This window comes from Paramisgurnus dabryanus, chromosome 23 (assembly GCF_030506205.2).
Source record: "Paramisgurnus dabryanus chromosome 23, PD_genome_1.1, whole genome shotgun sequence".
Lineage (NCBI taxonomy): Eukaryota > Metazoa > Chordata > Actinopteri > Cypriniformes > Cobitidae > Paramisgurnus > Paramisgurnus dabryanus.
This window is the reverse complement of record NC_133359.1, coordinates 28,613,739-28,631,590: the sequence shown is the minus strand read 5'-3', so window position 1 is coordinate 28,631,590 and position 17,852 is coordinate 28,613,739. Positions and strand designations below refer to the sequence as shown.

At 37.0% G+C, this 17,852-nt stretch overlaps 1 long non-coding RNA gene across 1 annotated transcript; it reads left to right on the top strand.

Moving 5' to 3' along the window:
* Positions 1–12,882: 12,882 nt before the first annotated feature.
* Positions 12,883–13,867, top strand: LOC135781699 (uncharacterized). The gene is made up of 3 exons (XR_012335864.1): positions 12,883–13,150; positions 13,249–13,568; positions 13,679–13,867. It is a non-coding gene; the product is annotated as an uncharacterized lncRNA (long non-coding RNA).
* Positions 13,868–17,852: the final 3,985 nt, after the last annotated feature.

Below are 17,852 nucleotides of genomic sequence, written 5' to 3'. Positions count from 1 at the left end.
GTCGGTCACGACGTGACGTCGTAGTGACCGACTGAAAGGGAACGTCTCGGTTACATATGTAACCCTCGTTCCCTGAAGGAAGGGAACGGAGACGTCACGTCCCGTCGCCACAGTTTGCTGTTCCACTGCTGATATCGGCCGGACATTTTTCTTTCTGGCCAGCTTTCTCAGCAAAAAAATAGCTGATTTGATAACTGCACCTGCCGCTCATTAAATACCTGTGCGGCGGGGCGGCGCCGGCAGATGCAATTATCTGCATGCAAAGTTCATTGGCGTTTTAAAGGTTTCTCGAAGCAGATAGGTCACCCGCGAAGAGGTTCCCAATTCGTCGGTCACGACGTGACGTCTCCGTTCCCTTCCTTCAGGGAACGAGGGTTACATATGTAACCGAGACGTTTCTTGAACATAGCCAAATTCATGCTAAATTATGATTTATTTATTAAAAAACTCTTTGCAATCAGAAGCTTTAGCTTACATGCAACTGAGAAAAAAATAGAATATAGGCTTCTTGAAATTAATGAAAGAACTAGATATGTATTTCATTATTATTCCCATGTAGTACTGAACACCTCTCACACACAGCTAACAATACATGCTGATAGCAAGTTAATAATAATAATAATTATTATTATTATTATTATGATAGCAAGTTCTGCAATCCTACTGTATACAATACAGATCTTATTTGAATTTTGATACATTTGTTTTTTAATATATAGAACAATTTATTTAATTTGTATAAATTTGTCTGTCTTTTATCAGACTTACCAATTGTTAAAATTTTTATTTCTGTTGGTCAGTTATGAACGGATAGGTAAAATTCAACTGCTAGCAAAAACTTGAGAATTTGGTGGGGCAGAATGTTTTCAGACAGTTATTGTTTTCAATAGCCAAAACTCAGTTTAGCCTGTTTAATACCAAATAAACATCTTGAAAGTAATACATCTCTTTTCTCAATGCTTTCCCCTTAATTGTTGTACAGGTATATACCTGGGGCGTTTATTTAAATTGAACATTAAAATGCTACAACACTCATAATGCAACCACAAATAAAACTGAAGCTCACCTGCTTGGACTCTGAATCCAGCCGACGCCTTTAATGTTTTTCCTCCTTTCATCCCGACACTTCGCTCGTTCTCTCGGTGATCCGCTTTAGATCTTAAGTATTTCTGTAAGCGAGTAACGCGACTCTGCACATCTTTAAATTATTTTGTGGAGTTCCGTGACCCTGCATTAGCGCTCGTTACTACTCTGGTATTGCGTCTATGAAAAGTTTCCAACTGACAACCTGTCAAACATTGTAATAGTTCCGGGAGGACTCATTTGGACCCGGTCAGGGCCGGCGCCACCAGGGGGCGTGAGGGGGCGTTGCCCCCTCACTGGCACTATCCCGCCCCCTCAGATCACCATTAAATGTTGAATGGGATTTTAATGATAAAATGCGCTATTTAAAAATCACGTTTGCCTTGTGTATTGTCTTCCTAAAGTGAATTTTAAAGTCTAATTATTTAACAAAACAAAAAAACAAGTGTGCATGTATTACCGTGACACACGCCCACTCATGTGTAGCCTATAGGCTTGTTCGAATTCATCAAGCGAAGACGTCAAAATGCCGCGAGAGCAAGACGAAACGACACATAGTGTGATTTCTCGAATCGTTCTCGCGGTACTTTGACGTCATGTGGTTGTTAGAGGTTTTTAAAAATAAATTAAAGACCTATTTATTTTCTATTGCATTTTCTTAATATAATCTTGTTCTTATGCGCTCTCTTAATTGTTTTTATGATGTATTGTTTTTACCTGTGTACCTGTAGCACTTTGAGACATGTCCTTCATGTATAAAGTGCACTATAAATAAAAATTATTATTATTATTATTATTATTATTGTTGGTTCTTGCAGCCGCGCCTGAAGTTGAACAAGTTTGTGTTGACGGCTTGAGGCATGCCGACAATGAGCCCGCATTCTGAGTCTCAGAGGGAAATCAAGATGTCGAAGTGGGAAATTATATAAAAATTTACAGACAGGAGTGTGAGAGCGACCTGGGCCTGCCCTGTAGCAATGGATATATGGAAAATAGCATTGGAAGTTCTACAAACCGGACTCCGGATTGCCGTGGCGTGGATGAATTATCGGAGCATTTCAGGTGCAAAGATCCAAATGTTCGGCTGTCATTAAGTCAATTCGGGCACCATGAACTTCAGCCAGACTGTACATAGTTTTGAAAAGTTCAGATGTTCATGTTCTTCAGCATCCTTGCAAGTCAACGTACAACCAACAGCCTATTATTGTTCTGCATTTAACGTTAAAGGTAAGCCTGTACAATCTCTCTCTCTCACACACCTGTTTATCAGGAGTAAATAGATAAAAAACAGACATTGTTAAATTTATAATTAACGAATTTGAATTAGCCTATCCTACAGCATAGCTGTATATGTAAACGAGTTATTGTCATTTTGCTATTGTGGTTCTCTAGCTGCTTAATCGCTAGCTTATGGTGCATTACTTGTGGCAGTTAAAATAACTACGTTATATGAACCAAAATGTTGATAAAATCTTGCGTTTGGACCGTTTTTGGGCTGAAAACCATCAACTCTATTTGCCAAAACTGCCCCCACCATTACGTAAAATGTATTTCTACCTCTGGGTCTGAACTTCAAATGAGTAGTGTTGTGCTATGTAACGTTAGGTATGCGTTTTTTTGTTGTTGTTGTATTGTTCAGAGCTCTGTATGTTGCTCACTATAGCTGTAGTTTTTGTGGTTGTATTACAGAGATGTTTGTTTATAACACTTTAAAACTTAATGTACCAAACCTATGTATTTTCTAGCTGGGGGAATTATATGCATTCATGTGATCGCCCCCTCTGGTATTTTAGACGCCCCCTCATCAGCGCTCGGCTGGCGCCGGCACTGGACCCGGTTCCGCTGTGGTTCCGGTACTTAAAAAAAACTGGTACCGATGAGGTACTTTTTTATTTTTTAGCATGACACCAAGCTGTTATTGTCAAATTAGGAAGCTGACTATAGATGATCATACTCATTTTATATGTAATATGAAATGTGAAATTATTGAAATATGAAATTATATTAAAAATAGAATGACACTTTTATATAGACAATTAAAATTGTCACTGACTTATTCATAGTTCTTAAATAACCATATGTGAGCTGGTGTGGCTTCGGATCATAAAATAAAACAGAAAATACACTCTTTTTGTATTCTGCACAGTGCTAAAGGCTATGTTAATGAGTGTTGCATTATATTAGATATAATGTATTGGTTATTAAAATACCCGACATGACTGGAAGGACACAGATACACCATATACTCCTAATCAAGTTTATTGTCTTCTTGTTTTGTCTGTCAAAACATTTGAATGTTTTTAGCAGCAGGGTGGCTGTGCAAGGGTGCATCATGAATTTTCATTTTTGGGTGAACTATCTCTTTTAAAATATTACTTGCTCTAGTTTTGGTATATTAAGCCTGCTGAAAAAAAAATACAAAACTATCACTGAAGTTCTAGTCTTTTCACAAAAAAATACCATTAGAAACTTTACAAACCATGCATTTACAACCATGTTGGTTTTTCCCCTGCATATTGCAAATTTATACTGTATATTCTACCTGTTACACATTGCAATAGATTATTAATATTTTGGGAGTGGGGGTTTGAGCTCCCTTAAAGGGATAGGGAAAATTTTAATTGTCATTTTCTGACTCTCATGTTGTTACAAACCTGTTTACATTTCTTTGTTCTGATAAACAGGATGGAAGATATCTTGAGGAATGTTTGTAGCCAAACCAATCATGAGCCCCCTTCACTTCCATTGTAGGAAAAAAGAACACCATGGAAGTGAAAAGGGCTCATGAATGGTTTGGTAACATTTCTCAAAATATCTTCACTGCCACAATCCATGCTAGTCAAACTATAGACTTTTTATCAAAAGTTTGTAATGAGATTACTTATGTTAGTGTTAAAGTGCACCTATTTCATTGCTAAAAAACAACATTAATTTGTAAATATAATTAAATGTGTTTGCGTTGTTTATGGTTAAAAAACACATTATTTTACACACAGGGGCGCAATGAACAGTTTCAAGGGGGGTATGCGAGACAAAATTTTGGGCCCCTTTCTTTAGATGATTGTTTGATTTTCATACCATAATGTGTAGCTATAGAAAATTACTCAGTTGAGTGTGTTTATTTAATTTTACAAGTCGCATTTGCATTTGAAAAACGAATACCATTTTAATCTGGAATGGCAGAAAACATTCACATGACTGATTTTAAAGAGATAACTAAAAGAAGAATAATGCATGGAGATGCTTTTCTGAATTTTCAGTCAAAAGCATGCCGCAATCCATAATATGATTTTGCACATCCAACAACAACTATATTATTACAAAAATAATACTGCATGTTTTGGCATTTGATCGCATATTGCAGTAGTTTATATTTGTTACGTAATGATGCACGGTGTTCTTTTTAATGTACTTTTTCTTTAATATTAACAACACTTATCAACAAAACATTCATTAAAATTGAGAGACTAATTATATTAAACGAAATTTATTTTAAGCAAACATTTAAAGCAAAATCTTAAATTAAACTCGAAAATTATGTCTTATGATTCACTCTATTTTTACCGTCATATTAGCCTTCAATCCATTACAACGCCCCATATATAGCGTTTAAAATTACAGTCTTAATAATCGAATTAAATTGAAACAAAACAGTAACAACATTACAACAATATTTAAACAAAACAATACTTAAACATAAATATAGAACAGACATTCTCTATTCGGATACATGTTAAAAACAATCTGATATAGCTGTACTAAGGGCTAAACCTCCGTTGCAAACCTGAATAAAAATGAATCACTTTCACTTTGAAAATGATGCGCTGTCACATTAAAACCAGCTCTTAGTCGTTTAAAATTTAACTCAATTACAATGGCTAAGACAATTCTCCTATTTCATTTTTATTTAATAAAGATTCCACAATTGCAGAAAATAATATTTTTAACTGCGCCTATTAAGTAATTGTCCGTCTTAGAAATGCAATGGCCTATTTTTCAGCAGTCGCTATCCTAATATTTCCTTAAATAAAGGCCTTGCTGTCCTTTTGTTTTAACACAAATATTTTAAATTTTTCATGAAACAAACAGTTTACAGATCAGCATGAGCGCTTTTCAGTGGCATGTGAGATCTTACCTTGAAATGCCAAACAGTAGAGCTTTCGACTGTTTGTGGTAACTTAAAAGGATTGCATAGCAAACCCACCAAACTGATCCCAAACCAAAATGTTGCCTACCCACCCATATCCATACCTGCACAATCAAATTAAAAACCACCAGAACCGCCAAATATGTAATTGCATCTACAAGGTCATGCTTGCACGCTGTTTTAAAAAGTGTCTCAATTTTACTTATCACAAAGTCATTACCATTAGTTTTATATTCATTTACTTTACATTTTACTATAGTGTTAATAATTAAACGTGTACAACAAAAAAAAAATGGAAAAGTGATGACGGTGGGGCCCCCTAGCGTACTCATGGGCCCACATGCCTTGCATACTCTGCACCCCCCCTAACGGCGCCCCTGTTTACACATACCGTACATTTTTTGTAAGTCCAGATATACTGCTTTCCTCAAACGGTTTAATTTTGTACAAAACTCAAAGATTTGAAAAGCGCTGTGTCTCTGATTGGCCAGCTAATCTGTACATTGTGATTGGCCTGAATACCTCTGACATCAGCTGGAAATGTGACGCTACTTACCAAGTTTGAAAGATTCGCTAACAATGCAATGCTAACAGTAGTTAACTTACAGGCTGTGAGTCAAAGCGGGAGGAATTATGATAATGTTAGTCTTAGGGCCCAGGGAGTAAACTGTTGCCTACAATCTGTGTGTTTTTTGTAGTCCAAGAAAAGAGATTTATGTTGAGACAATAACTTGTGTCATTGTTTACTTTGGAGTTTGTATCTTTTGCATATCGTTAACATGTACTAATAAACACACTTACATGCCAAAAGGAAATTTAAAAACGTGAATCGGACAATAGGTGCCCTTTAACAGTTGTTGTTGTTCTTGATGTTTGGATGGTTTGTGCCACTAGGCTGGCCACTGGAAATTCGTCAATTGGATGCAAGTTTTTTTGGTTTTAGTTTGTATTATTAAATTATGCTTTGATCTTTCTACAGCAACAACCCCAGATGATGTACTCAAGCAGTACAATAGAGTTTTTCATGCCTTCAAGAAAGAAGGGAGAATCAGCATGCACCAAAGTTGGAGTTGACCGAAATACACTTGCATTAACAGCTGTTCTTGTTGAAATACAGCTTGTTGATCCAGAGTTTTATCGAAGCATCCCGAAATTTAAAGCCAAGGAGGAGAAACTCTGTGACTTTGCAAAACGGTGCCTGCAGTCACTGACAGCAGACCTGAGGTCTACCATAGAAAATGCCAAAAGAGAGCCTAAACTGCTGCCGATAACATATACGTTGAGATAAAAACATGCAACCTCCAAGCTGCTTCATCATGCTTAGATGTTTTTGTATGAGGTATATTTTATAATTTATGTGTAATTCATTTAACATTTCTTGCTCCACTGCCATTTCACTTATAACTGTTTTGATTTCATTACTGAGGTACAAATGAGTAATAACATGAGTATAAAAACATTTTGGTTGTTTCCAACAAAATCAGTATTACATAATTAGTTTCACAGTGGCAGAATTATTCTTTTTAGATTTCTCTATTTTTGTTATAAGCAGTCTAATGGACCTCATGCTGTTCTAGTGTAACCAAAGAGTATAGAAGCCCAAGAGGCGAAGCTCAATAGAACGCTCCATAGCAACAGTTGCCCCCATGACGTGACAGTGCGGCCGCCATTATGGCCTGAAAACTGAAGGAAAACGCCGAAAAATAATGAGAGTCAATGGCACTGAACCAACTTAACATAACAAAAACTTGGCATAACTTATTTTTTTTCTGGTCGTCATATCTAAATACGAAAACAACGTGGTTATGCATGGCCTAATTATCCTTAGGAAAATAGTATTTTGGGACAAAATATTACTTTAAAAGTACGATAAGACTACTATAGAAATACTATAGCGGCTCTGGATATTACAGAGGTATTACAGAACATTACATACTTCTGTGATGTTCTAATACCTCTATAATATTTTAAAGCTGCTATAGTATTTCTATAGTAGTCTTATCGTACTTCTATAGTATGTCCCAAATTACTATAGTATTCCTATAAGATTACTATACTATTTTGTCCCAAAATACTATAAGATTCCTATAATACTTTTTCGTAGGGGTATGTCCCCCACCGAATCGGCTTCATTAGCCTACCACTTACGGTTTGCAAAGATACAATAATAAAATTACTGCAAAACTTTAATCTATCAATATTTATGTTCTATTATGCATTTTCCTTGTTATATGAACAACAGAAATTCATGAAATAATATATAGGCAGACACAGTAATAAGATATTTATTCAAATGTTGATTTTGAAATGAGTGAACATCACCATATATATGATTTGGAAAAATAAATAAATAAATAAAATTATAAATGAACATTTCTTAAGAGTTAATCTTTTACATAGAATATCACAAAAATATTAACAAGTTTTTTAACATCTTCAGTGACAACACATCCTCACCCCATGTCATCAATATTTGACGACACTTGACCATTCGTCAATATGTGACGGGGAGGGTATACCTTTCGCGTCATTTTTTGACGAACTGGGGACTTCAATACTATTACGTCCGTTGCATTCTCTTTCCTATTTTCTTACCATTTTCGCGTCGGTTTAGGGTTAGATTACGCAAAATTAAACAGTGTACGCGAAATTAAACAGTGTGCGCAATTAAACAGTTGTCACCTGGCGTTGGGGTTAGAAACAGTTGTCACCTGGCGTTGGGGTTAGAGTTAGGTTTGGGTAGGGATGTCATTATGTAAATCTAACCCTAAACCGACGCGAAAATGGTAAGAAAATAGGAAAGAGAATGCAACGGACGTAATAGTATTGAAGTCCCCAGTTCGTCAAAAAATGACGCGAAAGGTATACCCTCCCCGTCACATATTGACGAATGGTCAAGTGTCGTCAAATATTGACGACATGGGGTGAGGATGGGTTGTCAGTGAAAGTGCACACAGTGAAGGTTTCAATGGCAAGAACAAAAACAATCTGTGAATGTCCTATTACAGGCGGAAAAGGTACAAAAAAGATGTGCAATCTAGCAAGTGCACACATGAGCTATAAACAGTACTAAAATGGAGCCATAAGATCTCAGTAATTAATCAGACACCACCATCTATTGTGTGAGCATGTGTATGAGAAGTTGTTGTATTTTTTTCTTTTTGTGAGAGAAGAGGCACTGACATAGAATGGAAGAGTGTGGAACAGTTGTGAGGCGCGCTAACGATTTCAGCAGCTTTCAGTCCATAATGGCGGCCGTGGCTCCGCAGCGCCATCTACAGACTGTTACCCATAACATAACAGAGTTTCGCCTCTTGGGCTTCTATACTCTTTGGTGTAACCCTGCAGCAGATACACTAAAATTTTACCAAAGAATGTGTAACACGGTTGAGTGTGATATGTTATTAAACATTGTTCAGTTTTACTGCTTTTCCTTCTCTTTTATCAGTCCTCTATACTTTCTTACTGTAATCATGGTTTAATACTTGTGTTTTTCAAGCAATTGGAATTAATATGTAGACTTTCACATTTTTTTGTGGGAGGTTCCTATGAAATTATCATGTAATGAAACTGATGGTACACAATAATGACCCTAATGATTACACTTTATATTAAGTGGACAGTTCCTGAGGAGTTCCTCTGTAAATACACTGGTATTACAGGGTTATACAGAGATTTAAGGTTTACATATGTGACCAGTCATGGAAAGTAGGGACACAAGTCGGATCTGGGCATTTTGAGTTATTCACAGATTCTGAAAGTGCAGTTTCTAAGCTTTCCAACGATGTGTAACACATGGAAATCTGATAAGATTTGGAGAAGTTGTGGCCATTTGAATATAGGAACTCAGAAATACTCAAACCGAGAAAATCGAGACGAAAGGGACTCTTCTTTTCAGCTGGGGGAGACAATAGGGCTCATTTACATCTCATTTAGCTAAGCCATACCCCCTGTAAAACCCTTTTTGAGATGTTCTAGCATCATATGTAGTATATTTTATGACCAAATGACAACCCGCAAAAATAAACATGACTCTTTTACCTTTGTGGGGATCACAAGTCGAATCCAGTCTGTTTCAGATTATCCAATGACCATATTTGTCCACAAATGCGTATAATCCGTGAAATATAGATTGTTTACATCAGATTTCGCATGAATGTCTGGTAATACAATATAATATATAATCTGAAGACTATTTAAATCATAACATGTAAGGGTATATGAGCTTACACTCCGTTAAACACATGAACCCGCCTTCAAAGTTTGTATTTAAAATAGGGAAGTAGTATAATAGATCATCCAAACAGCGCCGTCGAAAACGTGACATCCTTTAGAGATGTTACCAATGGCTCGCTCGTTCCTCCATCAGCCAATGACTTCATGGAAAATATTGATAGACAAAACATGTAGCCAATTATATGAAGAATACAACTATATCTGTGTAACTTCTGTGTGTCTGGACTCATGCTGCGCTGCAAGAACTGACATAGAGATGACGTCAAAGTACAGCGAGAGCGAGTCGAAATTAAACTACTGCGTAAGATTTCTTGAAGAGCTCTCGCGGTACTTTGACGTCATCCCACTGCGGCGCCGCATAAAGTCAGTGACGTGGCTGACGTACGATGCGGCTGACTGTTATTTGTTCCGCCCCAGCTTCTTGTATTTTTCTTTTGTTTTGTGCGCCCGAGCTTTACAGTCTGGGGAGACGCACGCTATAAGTTTAAAAAAAAAAAAACTTAGCAAACATGTCTGAGGAACAGGGCACTACAGTCACGTGACTTCACGCTCGAACCGGAAGAGAAGACAATGCTGAATAAAGTCATAATTCTGCTATTTTTGGACCAAACTGTATTTTCGATGCTTCACCACAATCTCACTGACCCACTGATGTCACATGGACTACTTTGATGATGTTTTTATTACCTTTCTGGACATGGAAACCGTACATAGATTTTCAATGGAGGAAACAGAAAGCTCTCGGACTAAATCTAACGATAAAACATCTTAAACTGTGTTCCGAAGATGAACGGAGGTCTTCCGAGTTTAGAACGACATAAGGGTGAGTCATTAATTACATTATTTTCATTTTTGGGCGAACTATCCTTATTTAGTAGTCACGCTGTTCCCTTTGGGGGCGGAGGCGAAAACAAAAGCTTATACAGTATGTAAATATACACGCAGACAATGACGCCCCCCGCTGCATGCTAGAATCTCTGGAAAAACAAGCCTATTTTAACCGCAAAATGTATGCTTTTAAATATACAAAAACTGCTATCTCAAACATGGAGAGGCTTCTTCGTGATCTCAACTAACAGATTCTGCAATAAAACGAAAATCACAAATTTTGAAAAAAAAAACTTTGTTCCTCATTTTCTCGAAACTTGTGCTGCCGACTTGTGCCCCTGGTTTCCGTGACGGGTCACATATTACTGTACCTAGTTAGTTGTGAGCGTTTTACACTTTATATTAAGTGGACAGTTCCTGAGGAGTTACTCTGTAAATACACTGGTATTACAGGATTATACAGAGATTTAAGGTTTACTTATTACCTAGTTAGTTGTGAGCGTTTAACACTTTAAGTGGACATTTCCTGAGGAGTTACTCTGTAAGTACACTGGTATTACAGGGTTATACAGAGGTTTATGGTTTACATATTACACAGTTAGTTGTGACTGTTTTACACTTTATATTAAGTGGACAGTTCCTGAGGAGTTACTCTGTAAGTACACTGGTATTACAGGGTTATGCAGAAGTTTATGGTTTACATATTACACAGTTAGTTTAAAATGTTTTACACTTGATATTAAGTGGACAGTTTCTGAGGAGTTACTCTGTAAGTACACTGGTATTACGGGGTTATACAGAGGTTTAAGGTTTACATATTACCTAGTTAGTTGTGAGCGTTTTACACTTTATATTAAGTGGACATTTCCTGAGGAGTTACTCTGTAAGTACACTGGTATTACGGGGTTATACAGAGGTTTAAGGTTTACATATTACACAGTTAGTTGTGACTGTTTTACACTTTATATTAAGTGGACAGTTCCTGAAGAGTTACTCTGTAAGTACACTGGTATTACAGGGTTTATACAGAGGTTTAAGGTTTACATATTACCTAGTTAGTTGTGAGCATTTTACACTTTATATTAAGTGGACAGTTCCTGAGGAGTTACTCTGTAAGTACACTGGTATTACAGGGTTATGCAGAGGTTTAAGGTTTACATATTACCTAGTTAGTTGTGAGCGTTTTACACTTAATATTAAGTGGACAGTTCCTGAAGAGTTACTCTGCAAGTACACTGGTATTACAAGTTGAAACTTTAGTCTAATTCAGTCCTGCAGGTCATAAATACATGATATATACATTGGAATCATAAAGGTTCAATGTATCCCAAACTGTTAACTGCAGTGTGCGCAAGTTGAAAAACATGCTATTACAAAATGTAGCTATAACTCATGTTACACATGCGTACTTACTGAAGTAAAAAAAACTTTGTTACCAAAATCCTGTTAAACATTTGTACTTACACATACCATTTAGTGGATTGTTACATGTATTTTTTTACACAAATATTACAGCTGTAACACTGTGTACTTACATTGTAGTTAAGTGCTAGGTACACATCTTATTACCATGTAAGTTCACAGGTATTAGGGCCACTTAATATAAAGTGGGACTAATATGTTGAATACAACATGCTTTTCATTTTAAAGAGCACCTATTATGGGATACACGTTTTTAAACATCCTTTTGTGTGTAAGTGTGTATTAGTACATGCTAACGATATTCAAAAAGTACATACCTCAAAGAAAACGATGACGCGAGTTATCGTCTCTAACGTTCGAGGACTACAAAAAACACTCGGATTGTAGGCAACAGTTTACTTCCTGGGACTAGTGACGTAGATAAGACCAACATTATCATAGTTCAGCCCTCTCTGCTTTGCTTGGGTACGCCCTCAAAGACGGGGGTGGGGAGCGCCGAGTCAGAAGAGAGCTAAAATGGCGGAGGTTGTGAGTCCCTGCTTTGACTCTGTTTGAAAACTCTTGTTTCATCGTTTAAGCGATTAAATCTCTCGAGTAGACGCTGTCTCTTTAGATGCGAGGGCAAAATAGCACTTTATGGACTTCCACAGAGGACATCATGTTTAATACGGTTCCGGAAAAATCCAGTCAGAAGTTGTTCACGGAGTTTTCACAATAACTGCTTCTCATGAACCGAAGCTGGATTTGCGCGACGTCTCCTACTGAAAGTTTACTGTGATTACTGTGCACTTCTGGATCACAGGCTGTAAGTATTCATGTTTATTATTTGCCTTTTACTGTACATTACGTAACCGGTAACCGGAGATTAACATAATGTGCGTGTAGAGCTAAGCTTGCAAGCTAATTGTTTTGTGTTGTAATAATGTATTTCATAAACAACGTACCATATTTACACACGTGTATGTTGAATTATGCAGACTATCGTTTTTTTTATCGATGTTGGTTTAGACATGTTTACAAACTTGCTAAGTTGCTAAGCTAAATACAAATACCAGCTAAACTGTTACCGGTAAAATTTGTTCTCATAATCAAACTCAAGAAACTCTAAGTACAGATGATTTGTTTAAAGTTATATGTATTTTACTGTTGTATTTACTTGAAGCTTTCTTAGATTTTGAAACGAAGTAAACACGTAATGTGTGTTGCTAATGTTGGGCCATGTAATATGTAATACATTTACGTTTTAATGAATAGTCTAATGATTTATAGTTGTTGTACTCTATTGTTATAATATGTCTTTTTGACTGAATACATGTTTGTTTTATTTGTCTATATCCTAGATTCGCAGCTGGACACATCCTTCTACACTGTATGCAAACATGCAACATCATTACACACAGTACAAGGAGTCAGACTGGCATATGAGGAGCAAAGGTTTGTAACACATATGATGTATTTAGCTAGTGAAACCACTACCAGTCTTAAATGTATAACTGATGATGACAAAGTTTTTTTTCTCTGCATAATAATAGGAACCCAGGCAGTAGCATCGTTTCACAATGTTTCCATCACCATCATCAGTGGATGCCTTTGCCGTCCGTAGCCTGAGATTTCAGATTTGCAGCAAAAAAAAAAATTGATTTTCTCATTTATTGGAATGCTGTGCAGGTATTTAAGTATTTTAGTAACTGTGTTAAATAAAGTAGTATTTACTTTTACAATAAATTAATTGCTTGTTTATATTTTTACAGGTTGTACCTTGCAGCCATCCATTACAATGTCACCAAGCCATAACAAAACCAGGAGAGGGAAAGTACAAGGCTATGTTCCCAAAACACACAAGTGACATACCGTAAGCAGTAACGTTTTATTTCAAATACATTCCTAATTAAAAACTTAATGTATGAAGCAGGGAAATAAATGATCAAAACAAAAGATTTATTGACTGCAATATTTCTACAGTTATGTGGATGATGTGATCAGGCTTGTGTTTGATGAGGTATTTGAAGATAAGCTGAAGGAAACCCCGATTCCAATGGACCTGGCATCACAGTTTGAGAGACCTTCAAAGGAGGACGTGATTGCATGCCATCTTCAGGGCAGGGGTCGTCGAAAGCCAAAATTGTGACCGATCTGATCAGGAAGCTCCAAGCATATCTGGAGAACAACACACGACAGGATGATAATCCTATAGTGTCGTCTTAAATAGCACCAGCTGACAAAGCTTTGATATGCCATTTATCTGAATAGATAGCTGTAAGAATTGAACAATTTTTGAAAGAAGAGCACAATATGGTTACTAAAGTATGTTTATTTGTATATTGTTTAACATTTAAATATATATTTTTAATAAATAAAAAAAACTTTTGACTGACTATTATATTTTCTTTAAAGTTACATCTTTTGTTCTTTTGCACTGTAAAAAATCCAATTAATGAAATGTTGGACGGGCAAAAATATATAAGTTAAACCAATTTTTTTGTTTGAGCTAGATGAGAAGACATATTATTTTAAGTCTAGATAAATCTGTGTTTAAAACATTAAATTAATGGTTATTTTCAAATCCAGTCAACATTCAGAATGGCTAGTGTTGACTGAAGTAATTAAGACAAATCAGGTAAATATGTGGACTTATGACAGCTATTTTTCCTGACAACAAAATGCTCAAAATATTACTGTTATTTGGTCACAAAATGTAATTGTAAGAGTTGTTCAGGCGTGAATGTGTTTGCTTAAAGTTTAAATATGCGGTCGGTTAATAAAGATAGCGTCTATTTAAAAGTGTGCTCGGACACTTTCGGACGGAGATGAGCTCCAGAAGAGCTCCAGAAAATCACCGGTGCTTAAGCGCTCACACCCCGCCCAGCGCAGCCTCGCCTTGGCAAGCGCGTCAGAAATCGACTGCTGGCTCTGATATCTCTGTGGCGTTTAAACGTGATTTAATTCATTTAAATTTCTCATACTTAACAATGAAAGGGTTATGTTTTAAATCATATTTTAGGATTGCACTTAATTGATATCGCTGTTGAGTGATGTTTCATATCTTTTACATTTGTTATAACCGGACAGCATGCGAATTTGAACTTCAGAGCTGAAGGAGCTGATGGAGAAATAGTCCCAATATCATACCAATCTTAGATAAAACTTCTAAATATACCCGTGTGTGTACCCTTGTGCGCGCGACCCGCTCGCGCGCGTTTGTGTATGTACAGTATGTGCGTGAGTTTTTAATTTAAAATGTCTTAACTCGGAAGGATCTGGATCACAGGTCATTTCATCTGAGATCAATTCGCACGCAACAGCTGGAATCACTTACTGATTCACAGGACACAAGTCATCAGCCGTTTCCTCAAGTTCACGTCAGGAAGTGGTTGTAATTAAATGTTAATTTTAGAATATATTAATCGGCAAAGACGCAAATACTCGACGTTTTTGTAATGATATTTTTGTAAAGATATATTTAAAAGTGTGTTATGTTATGTGTCCGAAGTAAAGTGGAGCTATTTTAGTAAAGATAGCCTTTAGGTGGTTTACCGGACAGGGTTTTGAACTCGGTCTTTATTATAATTGGGACATTTTTACAAACAAACCTTATAAAATACAATACTGGCGTGCATTTTGAGACAAAACAATAGTATGTTACTCATATGTTAAGTGATGTCAGTTATTTTAGTCAGTGATAAGCCCCGTCCGAGAAAACCACCCAATAGTGTTTAATTATGTGTGATGTCTGAGGGAAATTTGGCCTAAAGTTAACGTTATTTTAGGGAATAAAGTATTTCACAATCAAGCTTTATTATATTAAACATGTTATTTATGTATGTGTGTGTGTTTATATTCCTCTGTTTATGAAACCAGAGCGGTGATGATGCGGAGAGGCAGACCAGAGGGCTGAAGAAAGTCTCCTAAATGGCCCTGGAGATGTTCTGACTGGCTTTCGAGTGCTTTTTGGACTGTTTAATGCCCTCTATTTAGAGAAGACTTAATTCTGTATGTTCAGTCTGTATGATAAGTGAATAAGTGAATAAAAAGCTTTTGTTTTCATGTGACTGAAGTTAATTATTTTGTTAACAACACCAGCATAAATTATTTGATAATTAATTTTAAAATGTTATAAAAAAATCCCAAATAATAAATATTAATTGAAGTAACACATAAAACATTAAGTTGTTGTGTCAGATGTGCCATATGACCCAGAGATATTAGGTGCAATCTACTATTCAACCAAAGTTTCACGATTTTTGCAAGAGATAGCGTGCGACCACAAGTTGGGAAAAGAGGAAGTGGAAGCACAAGTGTTGGGTCAAAAAGGTTGTGTCAGATGGGCCAGATGGCCAAAGAGATGAAATGCAATATACACGCCTCAGTGAATTAAAGTTAATCACAATGATTTAATTAATCAAGGTATACAGAAGGAAACAGGCAAAGAGACGAAGGAGGAGCAAAAGGGAAGACGGCAGAAATGCCCACATAAGCAAAGAAGAGCTCATCAGAACTACAACAGTAATGATCGAAATGATTAAGGACCAAGAACGGACGAATAAGATGTTAATAAAATTAATGCGAGAAATGGAAAGGGCCGCAACTGAACCCGATAAAGGGGCAAATTTAAGAAATGTGATGGAAGAGGTTGAATCTTTAATCATTTGAGGATTCAGCGCCGTCCAACTATGTGTATAATTCTTGATATGTTTTGTAACCTGTGTCACGCAAAGCTCGCGTGCATGCAGAAAGAGGTACCAGGTGGTTTTGTAACACCGTGCCTGAGCAACTTGTGATTTTTCTTTCTTTATTAATCTATCGAGAAATGAAGGCCACCTATTCTATAGGGTGGCCATAGATATAAGTATATGTTTTCCTTGTTAAAGAGAAAAGGTAACAAATCTGTTCTAAAAGGAATTAAGTTGATTTTTCTTTTTATGTGATAGTATGTTTTTGGGTTGCTTCATGTTACGAACGTTTTACTTGCTTAAGAAAGGAAGTCTGTGCATGATTAAAAGAAGAAGTGAACGGATTTGTGTCCAGATAAGGAAAGAGGCTGAAAGTCCCCTGGTGTCATCATGGGGGGTTTGAGCACTATAAATGTGGGAGGCACAGTTAGATCTGGGCCGTTCCTTGTGGTGAAGACTACTCGTATTTTATTTCTGTAGCTGATATTGTTTGTTCTGAAAAACTTTGTTCATTAAACCGAAGCCATCTGTCTATGGCGATTCGTAAACTTTCTTTTAAATAAGTCTCTGAGTGAGTTTATTCATTGAAACGAGATAGTTTGCTTTTGGACAAATCATAGACCAGCGCCCTAGAGCCGGATCCAGCTGAGCCCGGCCCGGACACCGCCCAAGGTTACTAAATACCTAACAACGCACTCAATTGAGAGGTGAGATAAAGTCAATCATTTTGCAGTGTTGGTTTGGTTTATCTGAATGTACATTTGTAGAGTGATGCGGATGATGAATTGCTGAATTATATTGAGGTGTGGTATTTTAGGGAATACAGGCGGGATATCAAATACAACATGGCGCCCAACGTGGGGCGTAGTGGTTTATGAGACAATTCAGGCAGAATAAAGAGTTGGAACGAGCGAAGCTTCACACACTGCAGCCACAGACTCAGTTTAGAGACTGAGAATCTGAGCATACGCGCGCACAGGCTTGTACAGACCTGTAACAAAGAGGAAGCTCAATACTCTCGAGGCAAAGAGTGAGTTCTCTTTTATAGCAAACCGGTTTAAGAGAAAAGATGGCTCAGATGGTTACCATTGAACTAGTTCCTGAAGATACAGGGGGAAAACTAGAATGGCAAACCCCCACGAGAGGCAGATGTGGGTTTAAAAATATGCCCTGGGGAGAGATCAGAAAAAGGATCGCCCCAGTAGTGAGTCTGTTTGTGAAAGAAGGGGCCGAGGCACCCCCCTTCATATATTCTGATAGAGGAAGCAAACAGGGATATCCCCGAGTAAGAGTGTTTGATGACGCTGGGGCTGAACTCGACCATATACCAACGAAGAGTTGGACAACTATGGTCGAAAGCGATCCGGAAGAGGGATCGGAAAGGGGGTCAATGGCACCCGAATTCATTCCCCAGAGAGAGGGATATGAAAATGCTCTCGATCCAAGTGCCCCGAGACCTGATAACC